General features: G+C 58.3%; 1 protein-coding gene across 2 annotated transcripts in view; it reads left to right on the top strand.

The window, feature by feature from the left end:
• The first annotated feature begins 915 nt into the window (after positions 1–915).
• The window catches only part of PLXNB2 (plexin B2), a 94,845-nt gene continuing 80,224 nt past the window's right edge, over positions 916–15,536 (top strand). Inside the window, exon 1 of one of the 2 annotated variants that reach the window (XM_036762132.1) lies at positions 916–1,140. The gene's annotated coding sequence lies outside the window, so the exon portion shown is untranslated. Of the gene's footprint in view, positions 1,141–3,214; positions 3,333–15,536 lie in introns of those variants that run through there. The other variant, XM_036762133.1, reaches the window with a different exon arrangement.

A 15,536-nucleotide genomic window follows, 5' to 3' on the forward strand; every position in this document is an offset into this window, starting at 1 on the left:
CCTGGGTTTGGTTCTGATCCTTACAAAGTTTTCCTTGCCTGCCTCTCTATCCGCACCCCCCCTCCCCCAGTTCTGGCCTCACCCGTGTTCAGAACCGAAAGGACCCTGAGCAGTCATGGAGTCCACTGAGAATCCCCACTCTACCATGCCTTTCAATGGACTCTAGCCTGGGCTTGGAGCCCTCAGGTGAGGGGGAACTCACTACCTCCCCAGCCCGGCAGGCCTAAATCTGCCACTTAATCGCTCCGGGCTGAGAAGGCAGGCCCCTCACCTTCCAGGTAGTCTCTGGTCTCTCTTCTCTGGCTCGGTCTCTTTCCCACTTCAGTCCCGAGTTTAAGGATCAGACCGAGGGAAAGAGGACGCGCCTATCCTGTGGTCTGAGATGATGCAACAGGCTCAGCGAAGGAAAGGGCTCGTAGAGGGTCACACCGCGGGCCAGGTCCGCCAGGTAGGCAGGTAAAAGCATCCCGGGCTGGAGGGCCCCGAGGTGCCCAGGCAAGGGCCAGGGGAAGTGTGCGATCAGAGCCCGGACCCGGAGCAGGGTGGGATGGCATGGAGAGATGGAGGAATGGAGGGAAGCGGAAAGGAGGAGGGGGGCAGGCAGCTCCAGGGCAGGGGCTGGGGATCGAGCTGGGTCCCCGCCCCCAGCGCCTCGCGCCGACCTTTCCGCTTCCGGTCCCCCCTCAGCAATCCGCCCCCACCCCCACCCCCACCCCCCCAGCTTTGGCTGGCGCTGGCCAGGTTGGAGCAGAGCCTCCAGGGCCAGCAGGACAGGAGGGGGCGGGGCTCTGGAGGGGCGGGGTCTGAAAGGCGGGGCCTAGAGGGGGAGGGGGGAGGGAGGTAGGCAGAGGAACCCTAAGGAGGAGGAGGAGGAGGAGGAGGAGGGAGAAGGAGGAGCAGGAGGAGCGGAAAACAGAGAAGGGAGCGAAGGAGGCAAGGAGAAGAAGGAGGGAGGCAAGGAGCGAGCGGGAGCGGGAGCGCTGGGGAGGCCCCGGGAGAGCAGCTCGGGGCAGAGGCAGAGCTGCTGGAGCGGGCCCACCGAGAGCCCCCCGCGCCCCCAGCCCGCGGGCCCGGCCGCCATGCAGGGGCGCAGCGCGCGCACAGGGACAGCGGCCACCGCCACCGTCACTGCCACCTCGGGTAAGGCTGGGGTCTGGACCGCCACCTGTTGAGGGGAGTGGCGGGGAGCCGTCGGGATGGGGGCGCCAGGGGAGGGAGTCAGTCCCCCCCATTCCGATCCCGTCCAGGGAGACCAAAGTGGGGCCCAGAAACTGACCCTCTGAGCCCGGGCGGCGCCTGCCGTCAGCAGGGCTGGCTGGGAGGCCCCGCAGGAGGACCCACGGTCGCGAGGGGGTCAGTCCTCGGCTGGACGGATCGGGGTGTCGGCGAGTTCTAGGAGTTCCCAGTCTTGGGGAGGCTTCAGGTGGTGGGACCCTGCGTTCAGACCGGGAGGATGCTGAAGGCTCCCACGTTTGCGGGCGCGTCTGTGGTGCTGTTGGGAATTCTGGGGTGTCGGGATTATTGGGGCTCCTGTTAGGGATCCTTAGGTGTTTGAGGAATCTGAGCGTCTGGCTGCTGGTGAGCCCCTAATTGTGGAGGAATCGCGGTGGTTTGGAGGCGCCCTCATTGTTGGGGGGCCTGCGACGCGGGAGCGAGGTCCCTCTTGGTGGAAGGGCCTCCAGGGATCAAGGTTCTCTCTGCTTCTTGAACCTGAGCGGAGTTGCTGTTTGTGAGGGGGACTTGGGGGCTGTCCAACCTGATCTGGACGCCTTGGGAGCGGAGCCCACCGGAGAAGAAAGCTCCCCCTCCCCCAGCCTGAGGGGACGGAGCGGGGAGGGGGGGAGGGGGGACAGGACGTCGGCTCCGAAGTCATCGTCTTGTCCCCTTTCCCCTGGGAGCATCGACAATTGGCTCAGAGACTAATTGAAAAAGTTTCTGGTTCGGGGGCGGGTAGGACTGGCCGGGTCCGGCATGGCCTGCCGGCTCCCAGAGGCCTAGGTCCAGAGTTCCAGAGTCCCGGCACTCTGGTATGGGCCTTCCCTCCGTTCTTCCTCCCCACCCCACCCTGTCCCCTGATCTCGGGGGGGGGGGGGGGGGGGGCGGTGGCAGCCCGCAGCCCAGCCCGACCCGGCCCGGCTAGCTGTAGGGAGTTCGGCCTCCTCCGCGTGCCCGAGGTTGGCTCTTTCATTCGCCAGTAGCGAGAGCTGTCCGTGGGCCCCGGGGCGCCCCCTCCCCGTGGGAAAGGGCGGGCCCCAGGGCAGGGTCTGGGATTGATCTTCCCTCCTTTTCCGAAGAGTGAAAGGCTCTGGGGCCTGCTGGGGCTTGTCTGGGTTTGGAATCTGGAGTGTACGTATGTGTATGGGGGGGGGGGGGGGCGGGGTGCCTGGATGATAGAGCTGGAGAGACCGGCTGAGCGCCCAGGCTAAGGGTGCCTCTTAGCAGGGCTGCCACCCACACCCCCATGGCCGGGCTGGCCAGAACTTGGGGGGAAACCTAGCCGAGGCCAGCCGCCCCTGCCGGTCCCTCCCGTGTTCTCGTCCCAGCGCCTGAGGGAGGAAGGGAGAGAGAGGGAGGGAGGGAGGAAGGAAGGAATGTGGGACAAAGGCTGAGAGTTTAAGCTAACAAATATTAAGTGGGCCCTCTCCTGCCTGGACCCTGGGCCCGAATGTGGCCTGAGCAGATCCTCCCCGCTCATCTCCTTGCACTCCTGGACCCTCCCCACTCTTAATCCCCTTCCTAAAGTGGAGATACCCCAGAAGTCGCTAATGCTCCCCACCCCTCCTAATTCTCAACACCGGGGTGCCTAAAGACCCCCCCCCCCCCCCCCCCCACCCATGACCATCTGGGACCATCGCCCAGGCCATACGAATCTCTCGCATCTCCAAAAATCCCTTCCCTCCGACCAGGTCTCTTCTTAAGAGCCCATCCTCCACCTCCGCCCAGGGGCTCAGAGCACCCAGGTCCTCCTGCCCACTGCCCCTGGGCCTCCAGCCTTCCCAATCTATTGCCGTTCCCCGGCGCCCAGAGGAAGAGGAGGGAAACGGTTTGCGAGTTTCTCTGGGACCAGGTTGCTGGAGGCTGGGGGGGACCTGAGCAGCCCCTCCCCCGGCTGTGGGCGTGGGGCCCAGATGCCCCTCCCCTTCCCCGGCCACACAAAGACCCATCTCCATGGTAGCGGCCAGGACTCCTCCGCCAAGCCTAGCCCGCACACAGCCCGCAGGGGGAGCCGGGGCCGGCTGGCCGCCAACCGCGGGCAGCGGGCATTGGGCACTGGCAGGGCAGGGGGCGGGCTGCCCCTTGGCCAGAGGAGCCAGCTGTGGTGAGAGATGCAGGTACTGAACCCTCACCCAGTGTCCAGGCGCAGAGGGTACTGCCCACAGCACCAGGGCTTCAGGGTGTGGGCTGGGTTTGTGTCTGTTTGTCGTGCTGGGTTGTTGTGTGGCAGGGACGTGGGTTGGCCTTTGTAAACAGTCTCCCGGAGCCCGCGCCCTCTCTCAGCTCTTGCCCTGGTGCTGTCTGTGAGCTGCCGGGTGGGACTTGGAAAACATGGAGGCTGAGTGGGCAGAGGGGGAGACAAAGGGGGAGGAAGAGCTGCTGGGCTGGCCAGGGTCTTCCCTGGCCATGGAAGGGGCCTGGGAAGAGAGAGGGACCCGTGCTAAGGCCCTTGGAGCCGCTCTTTGCCCCGCCCCCCCCCCACTGGCCCCTGTGCCTCGCCGGTGTCTGGTCAGCCCACTGGCTGGTCCATCCGGTGGCCTCTGGCCCTCCCCCCAGTCCCTCTGCCTCCTCGGTATTTCTTCCAACTTTGTAGCTGAGCTCAGACACCGCCCCCACCTTTCCCTTTCTCCAGCTCCCCCAGACTGGTAGACAGTCGGTTAGGTGGGAAAGGGGCTTGTCCTGCACCGGCTGGACCACCGACCACTTTCTCACAGCTACCCTGCTCACACTCCTCCCTCCCTCCCTCCTCTCTACCTCCCCTTCCCCCATAAATCCAAAGGTTGGTGATTTGAGTTGATTGTGCAAGAGAGAGCGGAAGCTCAGCTGGGGAGCTGATCAACTTTCCCAAGAGGGAAAATAAAGTCCAGTTCCAGGGTTCATGCATTTCTGTTCCCTTTGCTTCTGGCCTCAGCTGCCTCCCCCCCAGCTCCTCCTCCTGGGCGGGCCCTAGCCCTCTCTCTGGAGGGGCACTGGGCTGCCTTGGGGACTTCTCAATGACAATGTGTGTATTTATCCTTCTCAAGTCTAAGGCTTTGACCAAGTTAGAGTTCTGGTGATTGCTTTCAAGGCTGCCCACCTGGAGAGGCCCCTGGGCTCAGGCCCCTGCCCGGAAGGCAATGTTTGATGCCACTGGCTGGGCAGGCTCCAGGGGAGGAGACCAGGGCTTTGCTGAGTCTGTTCAGCTTAGCTTGGAGCTCAGGCAGGGCATGGACAAGGTGACCTCTCCACATTTGGTGCTTTGGGGAAGGCAGAGATTTAAAACTGGAGAGGGCTTGCCGGAGGCAGGAGGGTGTGTGGCTAGAGGCTCCTCTCTCAGGCTCCCCTGCCCTAAGGGTTGGGACCTTCAACCCAACTTCCTTTCCCCTATCCCCTGCACAGGTTCCCCATCTCTCATAGGGGAGGTCTGTGATAGCCTTAAACAGGATGTCTAGGGGAGACAGACTTCTCATCCTGTCTCTGTCTTGGCTGAATCACTGAATAAACTTGGTCATATCTCTTCTGCTATCTGGACCTCAGTTTCACCATTTGTAAAAAGAAGGAGTTGGACTGTATGCTGAGGACTGCCCTTGATTATTATCATCACTCTGGCCCTTTTGGGAGGGACTGCAGGATACTCCACCCCTGCCAAGGGCCCCAGGACAGTGAACTACGGAGTCTCTGCTTGGGCTCTGGGGCCCATCTGGGCAGTGAGTACCCTCTAGCTCTAGAAACTGTAGATGGAGGCTGGAGAGAGGCAGCCCTGACCCATGCCCAAGCAGTCCGGGGGCTGGGGCTACAAGGTTCCTCCCATTGCAGAGGCCAGGGAAGGGCTCCAGTGTACCAGTCCATCCGTGGCTGCTTGACCCTGACCCTGGAGCCTTCAGCTTTCCTCAGCTCCTTCTGTTACATTGGAATTTCCTTGAGGCCAGGGACTGTCTTTTGCTTCTTTTTGGATCCCTGGTTCTTAACACAGTCTATGTGCTGGCACATAGTCTGACATGTTAAGCCTGATGCATTAGGTGACTTATCCAGGGTCACACAGCTGTTAAGTGTCAGTGGCTGGGTTTGAATTCCTTTCTTCCTGACTCTAGGCCCAGCCCTCTATCTGCTGCCCCAGGTAGCATTTATCTTGCTCTGAGCTAAGCCTGAGGAATACAAATAAATGCAAAAACAGGGTGCCTGCCCTCAGGGAGTTCACATTCAAAGGCCTTGTTTCTGGGTAGCCTTCCTTGGGGAGGGTCCTAGCCCAGGGGGAGACCTTCCTTCTACTCCAAACTTCTGTGCAATGGAGCTTCTCTAGCTCTAGTGGGGTGGGGGGAGGGCACTCCTGGGAGCTGAGGGAAACTGTTCCTATCTCTGAGACTTCTTGGGTCCCCACCTGTGGGTAACCCTTCATACCCTGGGACTGAACTGGCATGGCTTGTACTGGATTGACCTGTGCACTCCATACTGAATGACCTCAGCCATCCGTCATCTTCTTTCTCTCTCCCAACCTCTCCAGTTCTGCCCAGCAGTCTTGCTTGGGGGAGGGTGGGGCGGGGTGTCAGCTTTTTCTCTCCTTCCCCCTGTGTTTGGAAAACTTAAGAGTAGTAAAATGTGTTTTCTACCTCCTTCCTTCCTAGTCTGGTCCAATCCTAAGCAAACTCCATGAGGCTCAAAGGCAAAGACCCTGAACTTTAACCTGTCCCAGCCCATTGAACTTGGAGCTTTGAGATCACTGTGCAGCCACACACACACACACACACACACACACAGCCACAGCCACAGCCACAGCCACAGCCACAGAAGAAAAGATATCCCAAACCAGATCTTCTATTGCCTCACCCTGGCTGCTGCTTCCTCTATTAGGGACAGTACCCTTCAGGAGGGGTCCTGGAGAGAGTGCCCCAAGCTGGGAGCTGTTGCTGCACCTCCTCCTCCCCCTACACCTAGACCATCCTGACCCCAAAAGGCCACTTTGGGTCTTCCAGCTGAAGCCTTCAGGGTTATGGGGGGAGGCAGGTGGGTGTATGGGCTGAGCCCTGGCCCAGGAATGTGAGTGATTCTAACCCTGGATGTGAAAGGCCACAAGAGGTATGAAAGACAAGAGCCAGGTGGGATTTAGGGAGGATGGAGGGGATGCTCCCAAACCCCATCTCCTTTGGGGTTTCTAGCCTAATGGAGAGGAACCCACCTGTAGCCCCTACATCCCAGGGCTGGAGGGGACCTCAGGCTTCAGTCCAACATCCTCCCAAATCTATAGGGATCCCCTTACAACCTCCTTGGTAAGAGGCTGGCCTTCACTTGAAGTGATGGAGACCTCACCCATGGCCTTGTGGGAGATGCTACACTAAGGTCAGACTAAATTTCCATGTTTGGGGGACTTGGGGGGGTGTTGGGCTGGTCTGTTCCCTTGGGGGGAGGCATATTTTTAGGATCATAGAAAAGGAAAGGATATTTATTAGGCATTCAGTCCAGACTTTTCATTTCACCAATGTGGAAATGAGGCCCAGAAAGCCTCAGTGTTCCCCACACTGACCCCAGCCCCCCGATCTTTCTTAGGTGGTTGCAGACCTGGGCCTGTGGAGACCTTAGGGTTCAGAGCACTGCAATCTCATTGCTTGATGGTGTGAGGCTGATTGGAGAGGGCAGAGGCAGGAGGTGTGGGCTTAGGGGTTTAGGCTTTCAAAGTATTACAGGGGTCCTTCCAGACAGGTGTTCTCCAGATGTGCTCCCCAGTGTGGCACAGACAGGCTCCCTTGCTGGGGGGAAGGGAGACCCTGCATAGAATTAGATGGTATCTCATTCGCTCCACCCCACCAGCTGTGCACATCTGTTTGGGGGCTTCCGGAATGATGAGGACCGAAATCTTTAGAAGTAGAGGGGGAGGGGATGAAGGCGTCCCCCCAAAGAGCTCTTCGGTCAGCCTGACTTCAGACCTGTTCCACCTGACTGAACTGCCCCACCCTGTATGATGCAGATCCTTTTTGGCTGGGGGAGGGCTTCCTCTCAGCCCTTCCTCAGTCACAGGAGTAGGCCCTGGGGTCTGTCACTTGCCCCGGCTGGAGCCTTCGGCCTCGTTGGCCACGGACTCAGCAGCCCCCTCACTTTACCCTTGGAGAAAGGGTTCATTGGGAGGTTAGGGTTGTGAGAACATGGAGTAATGGACTGAAGAAGCTGTATTTGGGAGTCGAGAGGACCTGGGTTCCAGTTCTGTGGCAGAACTTAGTAGCTGTGTGACCCATACAGTGACCCAATCTCTCTAGCCTCTCCTTGCACTCAGAATCAGTTAAAGAATCTGTGACTGATCCAGGGTCACACATTAGGAGAGCCAGGGCTTCTGTGTCCAGGCCAAGAGCCTTCCCTGGGATGTGGTGTTTCCTGCTCCCCCTTTTGCCTTGGCTTTGTGGGGCTGTGACAGGCTTTTCCAGGAAATAGGCCAAAGAAAGTGTTGGAGGTAGTTTGCAAAGCACCTGCAAATATACCTATGCCTCTGCTTAAAGATTCCCCTTTGGGAAGTCTGCAGGGGTTGGGCAGGCCCGAGTCCATGGGGGCACACAGAGCCTTCTGTTCCACACACCCTCACTTGTACCCCAGAGAATGCCTCCCAAAGGCAGGTCCAAAGGGCTTAGTTATCTGAGACTTTGGGATGATCCTGTCCTGCCTGACTGGGGGAGTGTGCTGGGAGCTTCCCTTTTGGAGGGCTGGAGCAGGGCTAGAAGCTGGTGGGACTGGCTGGAGCATGGGGGAGTACATCCCCAAACCAGCCTGAAGGACTGCCCTGGGAATGGGGGCAGGGAAGGAAGAGAAGCCAAGCTGCACAGGCCCTGCCTTCAGGGAGCTCCTAGTCTAGCCTTGAGAGCTGTCCCCAAGTGGTTCCCTTAGGAAGAGGTAGTGTGTTCTCAAGCATGACTGCTGGTTCTGTTAGAGTCAGAGTTCCTGCTTGGACTTCAGGTGCACTGAGGTCCCCTTGGACTCCGAAATTCTGGTTGTGTGGCCTAGGGCTGGATGGGGTCCTCAGACTCAGAGAAGAGGGTGGCCAGCAGAGTGCTGGAAGCAGAGGAAACAATCAATGGATGTGGTTTCTGCTGGGCAGCTTGAAGGGGCTGGAACCAGAGCCCCAGGGGGCCTGGACAGCCTGGCCTTTGTAGTACAGGGGGCCAAAGCCCCCTCCTTTCCTAGGTTCTGAACTGGGGAGGGTAAGAGCCCCAGGAGACACTGGTGCCTGGGGCAGCTTGGGCTTTCAGCAGGCTGGTTCCCCATTGTCTCTTCTGCCTGCGGGGGTAGGGGGCAACAATACGAGGGGTTGGGGTTCCTAGTGACTAACTTAACTGTGCAAGTGACCCTGAGAAACAGGCAGGACTGGATTGTGTACCTGGCTAGAACCACCTGACTGTGCATGTGGGAGGGTGTTGGTGCTTGTGTGTCCGCCCACCTGTGACCCCGGGCACTTGGATGTGTGTGTGTGCCAGGCTCTAGGACACAGTGAGTGTGTGTGCGTGTGTGTGTGCGTGTGTGCATGTGTGCGTGTGTGTGTGCATGTGTGTGTGAGTGTGTGTGTGTGTGTGTGAGAGAGAGAGAGAGAGAGAGACAGCTCGAGAGCGAGCGAGCATGAGTACACACCCGCTCAGGCAGGCCTGGGAATGTGGGCTTTGCTTGTTTTATGAAGTATTTCCAGCACAGACAGTTCCAGCAGACGAGCCCAGCTGGGTCTGTCTGTGCCACCCTCCAGAGTTGGGACTCCCTCCTTCCCACTTCCCCTCCCACACTCTTTCCCCTTACTTTCCCCCCTTACCCCTCCCCCCCCCCCATTCTCCTCTCCCGAGTAGTAGCCAGAATGTGTTTTCTTTCCTGAGGTATTTTCTTCTGGTATCACTTCAGCCCTGACCTGGCACTGTCCTTAGGGTGCTGATGGGAAGCTCTTTGGGGCAGGGGAGAGGGAGTGTCCACCTTCTTTATCCAAACAAGTAGTGTGACTAGCCTCTGGATCCCTGGTCTCATCCTCCTTCCTCCTTTCGCCATGGCTTCCTCATTCACCAGCTCCCCCAGCCCACCCGGCATCACTGGGCTCAGAGAGGTCCCTGAAGCAGTAGCAAGAGTGAATTGGGACCTGGGTGTTATGGGAAGGGAGTCTGCTCCTTACTATCTTTAACTGGACAAGTTGCTCTTAAAATCCTCTCATTGGTGACCTTAAAGAGGGGGGTGGATTAACCTATCTGAGCATACAGAGGGTGCTCGCTTAGATGAGGGCCCAGGGCTCTTGCAGGGCTGGAGACCCAGTACCCTGAAGAGCTGAGAAGGCAGAGACTTTGGGGAAGGAGCAGGAAAAGAGGAAAGCCTCCTGGGAGCAGGCAGAGGCCCTGGATCCTGGTGAGATGGAGTTTGATGTGGCCAAACTCAGGGCCTTCCCAGGCCCCTCTCGGATCAGCGAGAAGCTGGGGCCAGAGCAGGCCTCAGACCAGGAGGGCAGGTGGGTGGGGCACTAGAGGCCCGGAGTATCTTTCTCTGGGTTTCCTGAGGGGCAGGCAGATGGAGAGCCAGTCCGGGCCTTCTGTCAGAGGCATTGGCCAGCATGTGGAGAGACAGTAAGACCCTCCTCCTTCCCCTGGTGAGCCTGGCTCTTCACCCCGAGGAGGGACTGGGGCAGAAGATATTGAATCAGAAAGGAGGCGGGCAGGGACCATGTTGATGAGCCTGCTTCATGCTGCCACCCTCCTGATGCTGCCCGCAGGGGGCAGGGCTCTGTAAGGAGGATTTGGGCATGAGCAGGCAGGGGGCTGCTCTCTCCATCTGGACTCCCACTCACTCATTTTCCTGACAAGTCAGTGGGGATGGGGGCCAGGTGGTAAATCCTTAAACCCAGAACCCCTCCTGGCTCCTCCCCATCTCCGCCCTTGTGGGGCTCCAGGGCAGTCCTAGAGGAGGGTCACCTGTTCCCCCACAGGCCATTCTGTCCTGTCCCCTGCCTCTGTGGTCCTCCTTTCTGTTGGGAAGCCAGAGGCCTGGTGACTGTGAATAGGGTTGGGCTAGAAGAAGCCCAGACCATCTCCCAAGATTGCTGAAGTTTGGTGTCTGCACATTGGGAAACTGAGGCCTGATAGAGGAAGTGACCTGGCCAGGGCATCACTGAGCTAGTGAGGCAGTATGGGGTTAGAGGCAGCAAGTGCTTCTCGCTGCGTGGCCTTGGGGGGAGTCCTTCCCTTCTCTGTAAAATGGAGCAATTGTGAGGCTTTGAGCCTCTGCCTTCAGACTCCACCATGCTGATGAAGAATGGGCTCCTGTCTCAGCTGGAGGGCTATGAGTGCGACCCGGAGGACCATCCTACCTGGGCCTCAGAGCCCTGTGTGCATGCAGTGTGCATTTGTGTAGTGAGTCACTGGTCTCTCCAGGTGTGGGGGCGATTTATGAGCACTGGTCACAGAGACTGAGCCAGAAGGGACTTCTTGCCATCTGTTAGGCCACCCCCCTCATGTTACAGCAGAGGAAACTGAGTCACAGAATGGAAGGGACTTGTCCCAGTCACATAATGTGACGGTGGCGGAGCTCATCGCCCTCCAAGCCCTGTGTGTGCCTCTCCCTTCACCCACCAAAACATATGCGTGCTGATCCTGACAGTGCTCAAGGGAGGCGAGTGAGGAAAAGGGAGCAGGCCTGTGGAAGGGGGCCTGTGGGACCCAGGGACATGGCCCATGATGTCCTCCATCCTTGTTCCCTCCTACCTTGTTACCCTAATCCTGCATGGACTCATTTTGTTTCAATGCAGCATCTATTAAGCACCTACTGTGTGTAAAGAGGAGATTCAGAGCTAAGAAGAGGTGGGCTCCTTGCTCTGTCCCTCATCCCCACCCCGGCCTCCCAGATGATGGTTGGGAGCAGCTGAGTCTGCTCTGACCTGGCAAATGGGATGAGGAGAATCACCTCAAAGGTCCTCCCCAGTCTGATGCCCACTGCCCACGCTTCTCATATGCTGCATTTCAACCAGTTACATCCAGGCATCTTCCACTCCCCTGGGCATCTTTGAGCTGTTCCTGCGTGTGCACAGACTCCTCTGCATCCTTCCCTGGGACCTAGCTCAGATTCCTCCTCCATAGATGCCAGTGTGAGGTAGCGGGTAGGGCACTCACTGGGAAGCCAGGAGGGCCTGGGTTCAAACCCCTCTTCAGGCCCCCTACTGTGAGCTGTGTGGCCCCCCCGTGCCATAAAATGAGGGGGTCACATTTGGCGAACCTCAGGGTCCCTTAGGAGTAATAGCAGCCTTTGGCCTTCCACAGAAGCTTCTGTCAAGGTCGCCTTTTTCCCTTGGTGATCCTTTGCTCACAGAGTCTCCTGGCACCCTCTCCCCAGCTGGCAGCATCCTTTCCCTCCTCCTCACCCCCAGCCCCCTGTGCCAGGCATCCAGATTAAGTGTAAGTTACCAAGGACAAGGGAAGCACCTTTTTTAACGTGTTGGCTTCCTCATGCAGCAAAGGGCCATGCACACGATAGGTGCCTAGTAAATGCGCTTCATTTGAATTGAAGCCAGGGCTAGACCATCTAACCTGTTCTTTTTACAAATGGGGAAACCAAGGCTCAGAGAAGGATGGTGCTTTGGCCGGTCAGCAGCTGGACTCTGGGGGACTAGTTCCCAGGCACAGGTGGCCAAGATGGGGGTGGGGACAGCCTTTCTGGGCTTGCTCCTTGGACATTGGGGAAGTGCTAGGGGTGCCACAGAGGCCCCCAGCCCAGGTCCTGCCAGGCCTAGAGGCCTGGACTAGACAGACTGGTCCAGAGCCAGGTCAGGTGGGCTAGTGAGTTCCTAATGGCTGCCTCTATCCAGGCCACAAGTGGAGGTGTTGGCTTCTCTTATCTGGGCTTCCCCTAGGTCTGGAAACACCCTGGCCACCGAGGCCCTCAGGGCCAGCAGGGACTTCCAGGCCAATCCATACCTGAACCTCACTAGGGACTTCTGATGCAAGTGCCCAGACAAATGGGCATCTAGCCATGCTTGAAGACTGAAGTGACAGGGGGTTCATTACTTGTTGAGGCAGTCCAGTCCCACCTGGGAGCAGCTATCATTGTTATGAGGTCTTTACACCAAGCTGAAATGTGCTCTGTCACTTCCCTGGGGGGTCCCACAGGGAGCCCTTTGGAGTCAGGCTGCACAGGGATGATCTCCCCTCCTTCTGACAGCCCAGATGTCATTTCTCCTGTGGGTAACCAGCCATGCTTCCACCTCCCCCAGCTCTCTGTACAAGGCCCTCTGCCAGCCTGGCTAGCATCCTCCAGACCACCTCTGGTCCCTTTGGCCCCTCCAGCCCAAGTGTCCCCATTTAAAGTGGTCTTTCCAGGCTGGAAGTCCATCTTACCATCTTACCCAAATGATCTCTTGGATTGTATTGGAGGAAGGGCTCAGTAACCCTTCCAGAGCTTGAAAACCATGATCATGGTGGCCTCCCCAGCTCCCCAAGCTTTCCCTTCTCCTGTTCCCCAACACCCCCCCCCAAATCTATTGTCAGCATTTGGGAATTCATTAAAAGTCACAAAGGCCCAGCTGCCTCCTCCCTTGCTCACAGCTAATGGGGGCTGGGGAGGTGAAGGTAGGGCCCAAAATAGCTCCTGCTTCCAAGTTGTTAGGCCTGAGCCAGAAGTGACTGTAGGCTGATGTTTTACCAAATGCAGAAACTGAGGCCCAGAGAGGAGCAGGGTTTTGGCCAGGGGTACCCAGGGACCATTGGCAAAGGCTGGGGACCTTTTGGTTTCTGTTCCTTGGACATCGGAGAAGTTCTGGGAGTGGGATGGCGGCTGGCATCTACCTCCTCCACCTAGGTCTGGGCCATTTCCCTTCCTCACTCTGTTGCCCCATGAGGAACAAGAGGTTGGTTCTGGAGGGTGCCCAGGGGCCCAGCATCAAGTTCCCCTCTTGTTCTCCTGTGCTGTTGAGCCTGGGGGAGCCTGAAAAAGAGGGGCCCAGGAGGGCCTTGTAGGGGGAAGGAAGAGGCTTCCCTTGGTCAGTAGGACCTTAGAGACCAGCTTATCCGTGGCCTTCATTATACAGAGGGGTGCAGGGGATGGCCCAAGGTCATGCAGTGAGTCGGCAGCAGAATGTGGATTTGGGCCCAGGGATCTGGACCCTCACTTCCTTCCTAGATCGAGTAGGTGGTGATGAGTTAGGAGGTCCTGTCACCTACTGCCCTTGTAACCTGCAGTCTGTTCCCTATCTGAGACTCTAGATGACGAGGAAGTTGGAGCCACTGACTCCCTGACCAAAAACCCTGGGTCCCCAGTTTCCTTTTCCCTTCCCTGATGGGCTCTGCTGCTGGGCCCCTCGCCCACTGGCGTTCTCTCCAGGTGTGTCCCTTTGCCCTCGTGGGAGCCAGTGTCTGATCAGTGGCCCCGGCCTCCGGGCAGTGATTAGAGCCCGAGCTGGGATCTGGGTTGGAGTCAGCACCAGCTCTGAGCCAGGGCTCCTTCCCCCCTTCCCCTAGCCTGGCATCTCTCCTTCTCCCTGTTAATGATTGTTTATCTTCTGGGTAGGGTGGCTTGGCTGGGGGCAAGGGTGGAGGGTCAGGCAGCTGACTCATGGCTTCTAGGCCTCCATTAGCCCACCCTCCCATCCCACCTTGGGGCCTGGCTCTTCTTATCCTTTTGGGGAGAGGATGGAGGGCTGAATCCTCAGCTGAGGGCTGCGTATGCCTTTCTTAAGATATTGAGACCCTGGGACACCCTTAAATTTCCTAAGAAAGGCAGCTTAGATTGGTCGGCAGAGTCCTAGACCTGACTTCTCATCTTGGGGTGACCCGTACTAACTAGGTGACTCTAAGTCTCAGTTTCAGGAAAATGGGGGTGATACCTGGAGCACATTTCTCCTGAGTCTGAGGTCATTGTTGGCATCTGCTCCAGTGAGATGATGCCTGTACGGCGCTTTGCCAGCGTGGCTAGTGGTGGCAGTGGTAGTGTCCAAGATGGTGGGGGGGAGGGGATTAAAGGTGTCTTCTGGGTGATAGAAAACAAAACTGAGCACCAGTACAAAGAAACTTTTATAAACCATGTTTCTGTAGTAGGCTGCCTCAGTTTACCCCTCTCTGAAATGAGGCTGGTTAGACAAGGTGGTCCATAGGAGCCTTCCCGGCTTTGGGTTCTGAGAGCAGGAAGGACTGTATGTGAGACCTGGGAGAGGAGGCCACCAAGGTTTCCTCCAGATGCTGTGATAATGGTCACAATGTTTGACTTTCACGGGGAAAAAAAAACCCAACCCATCTGAGTCAGCAGCTTCTGGCAGAGCTTTGGGGATGTTCAAGCTTCTGGCTCTTTGCCCAGGGGACAGACCTCCCCCTACCTTCCATCTCTGGCTGTGGCTCCCTTCTTCCCCCTTACCCCAGCCCTTCTGGCCTCATCCAGGGCTCTGATCTCGGGACAGAATCCCCCCACCCCAGGAAAGGGACTGGAAGACGCTGACCAGCCTGGGAAGGGTCTGGAAAGCTATTCCCTGCCACCACATGTCCAAGTTTCCTCTCTTCCCGGGAGGGCTGGGGCTCAGCTCCCACACTCCACCATCGCGCTTCTTCCCCCAGCTCCCCCTCTGTCAGTATTGAGCAGAGACCTTGGGGTCAGAGGAAGCTAGGGAAGCCAGGAATGGGCTGACGGTGGTGGGGGTAGAGGAATCCTGGACTTGGTGACCAAATTCCTGAGTTCCAGTCTTGTCTCTTCCACTCGGTATCTGGGGGACCTTGGAGGGGACCCCTTTAGGGGTCTTAGATGATGAGCAGGGCTCTGAGGGTACTTGGAGCCCTGAACCCTAGGACTAAGTCCTAGAGTTTGGACCAGAAGCATTTTTCCTATATCTGCCCTCCATGGTGTCCCCCCATCTCTTTCACCTGGGTGGCTCTGGTGGGGTGTGGTCTGAGGGTGGGTCTGTCCTGTGCTGGGAGGGAGGGGCCTCTGAGTGGGCACTGACATGAAGGGTGGGCCTGTACTCAGCACAGGGGCCACAGTCCTAAGGAGGGTCTTAGCAGCAGCACAGCCGCTATCCAAACTTGCCTTGCTCCCCCCGCCCCCACTGCCCTAGGAGGAAGCTGTGCTCACAAAGGCACATTTAACCAGATTTGGGGTAGGAGCAGGGCCTGGGGTCACAGAGGGAAGCATTGGGCCTAGATCCTCCCAGTTGGGTTTTGGATGCACTGCACCCCCACCCCTCACCCCTGAAGCTGTATGGAGCTGGGCCCTGGGCCTGACAGGCCTTTTGGAGAAGGACAGTCAGGCCCTTACTGAGGGCTGGAGCTGGCGACCTGCCCAACCATGATGGAGGTTCTGCTGGCAGCTGGGCTGGGGCAGGGGGGGGGGGGCGGCGTGGGAACAAAGCCTCCGGAGCAGGGCTGGCTCCCCTG

This window comes from Trichosurus vulpecula, chromosome 5 (assembly GCF_011100635.1).
Source record: "Trichosurus vulpecula isolate mTriVul1 chromosome 5, mTriVul1.pri, whole genome shotgun sequence".
Taxonomy (NCBI): domain Eukaryota; kingdom Metazoa; phylum Chordata; class Mammalia; order Diprotodontia; family Phalangeridae; genus Trichosurus; species Trichosurus vulpecula.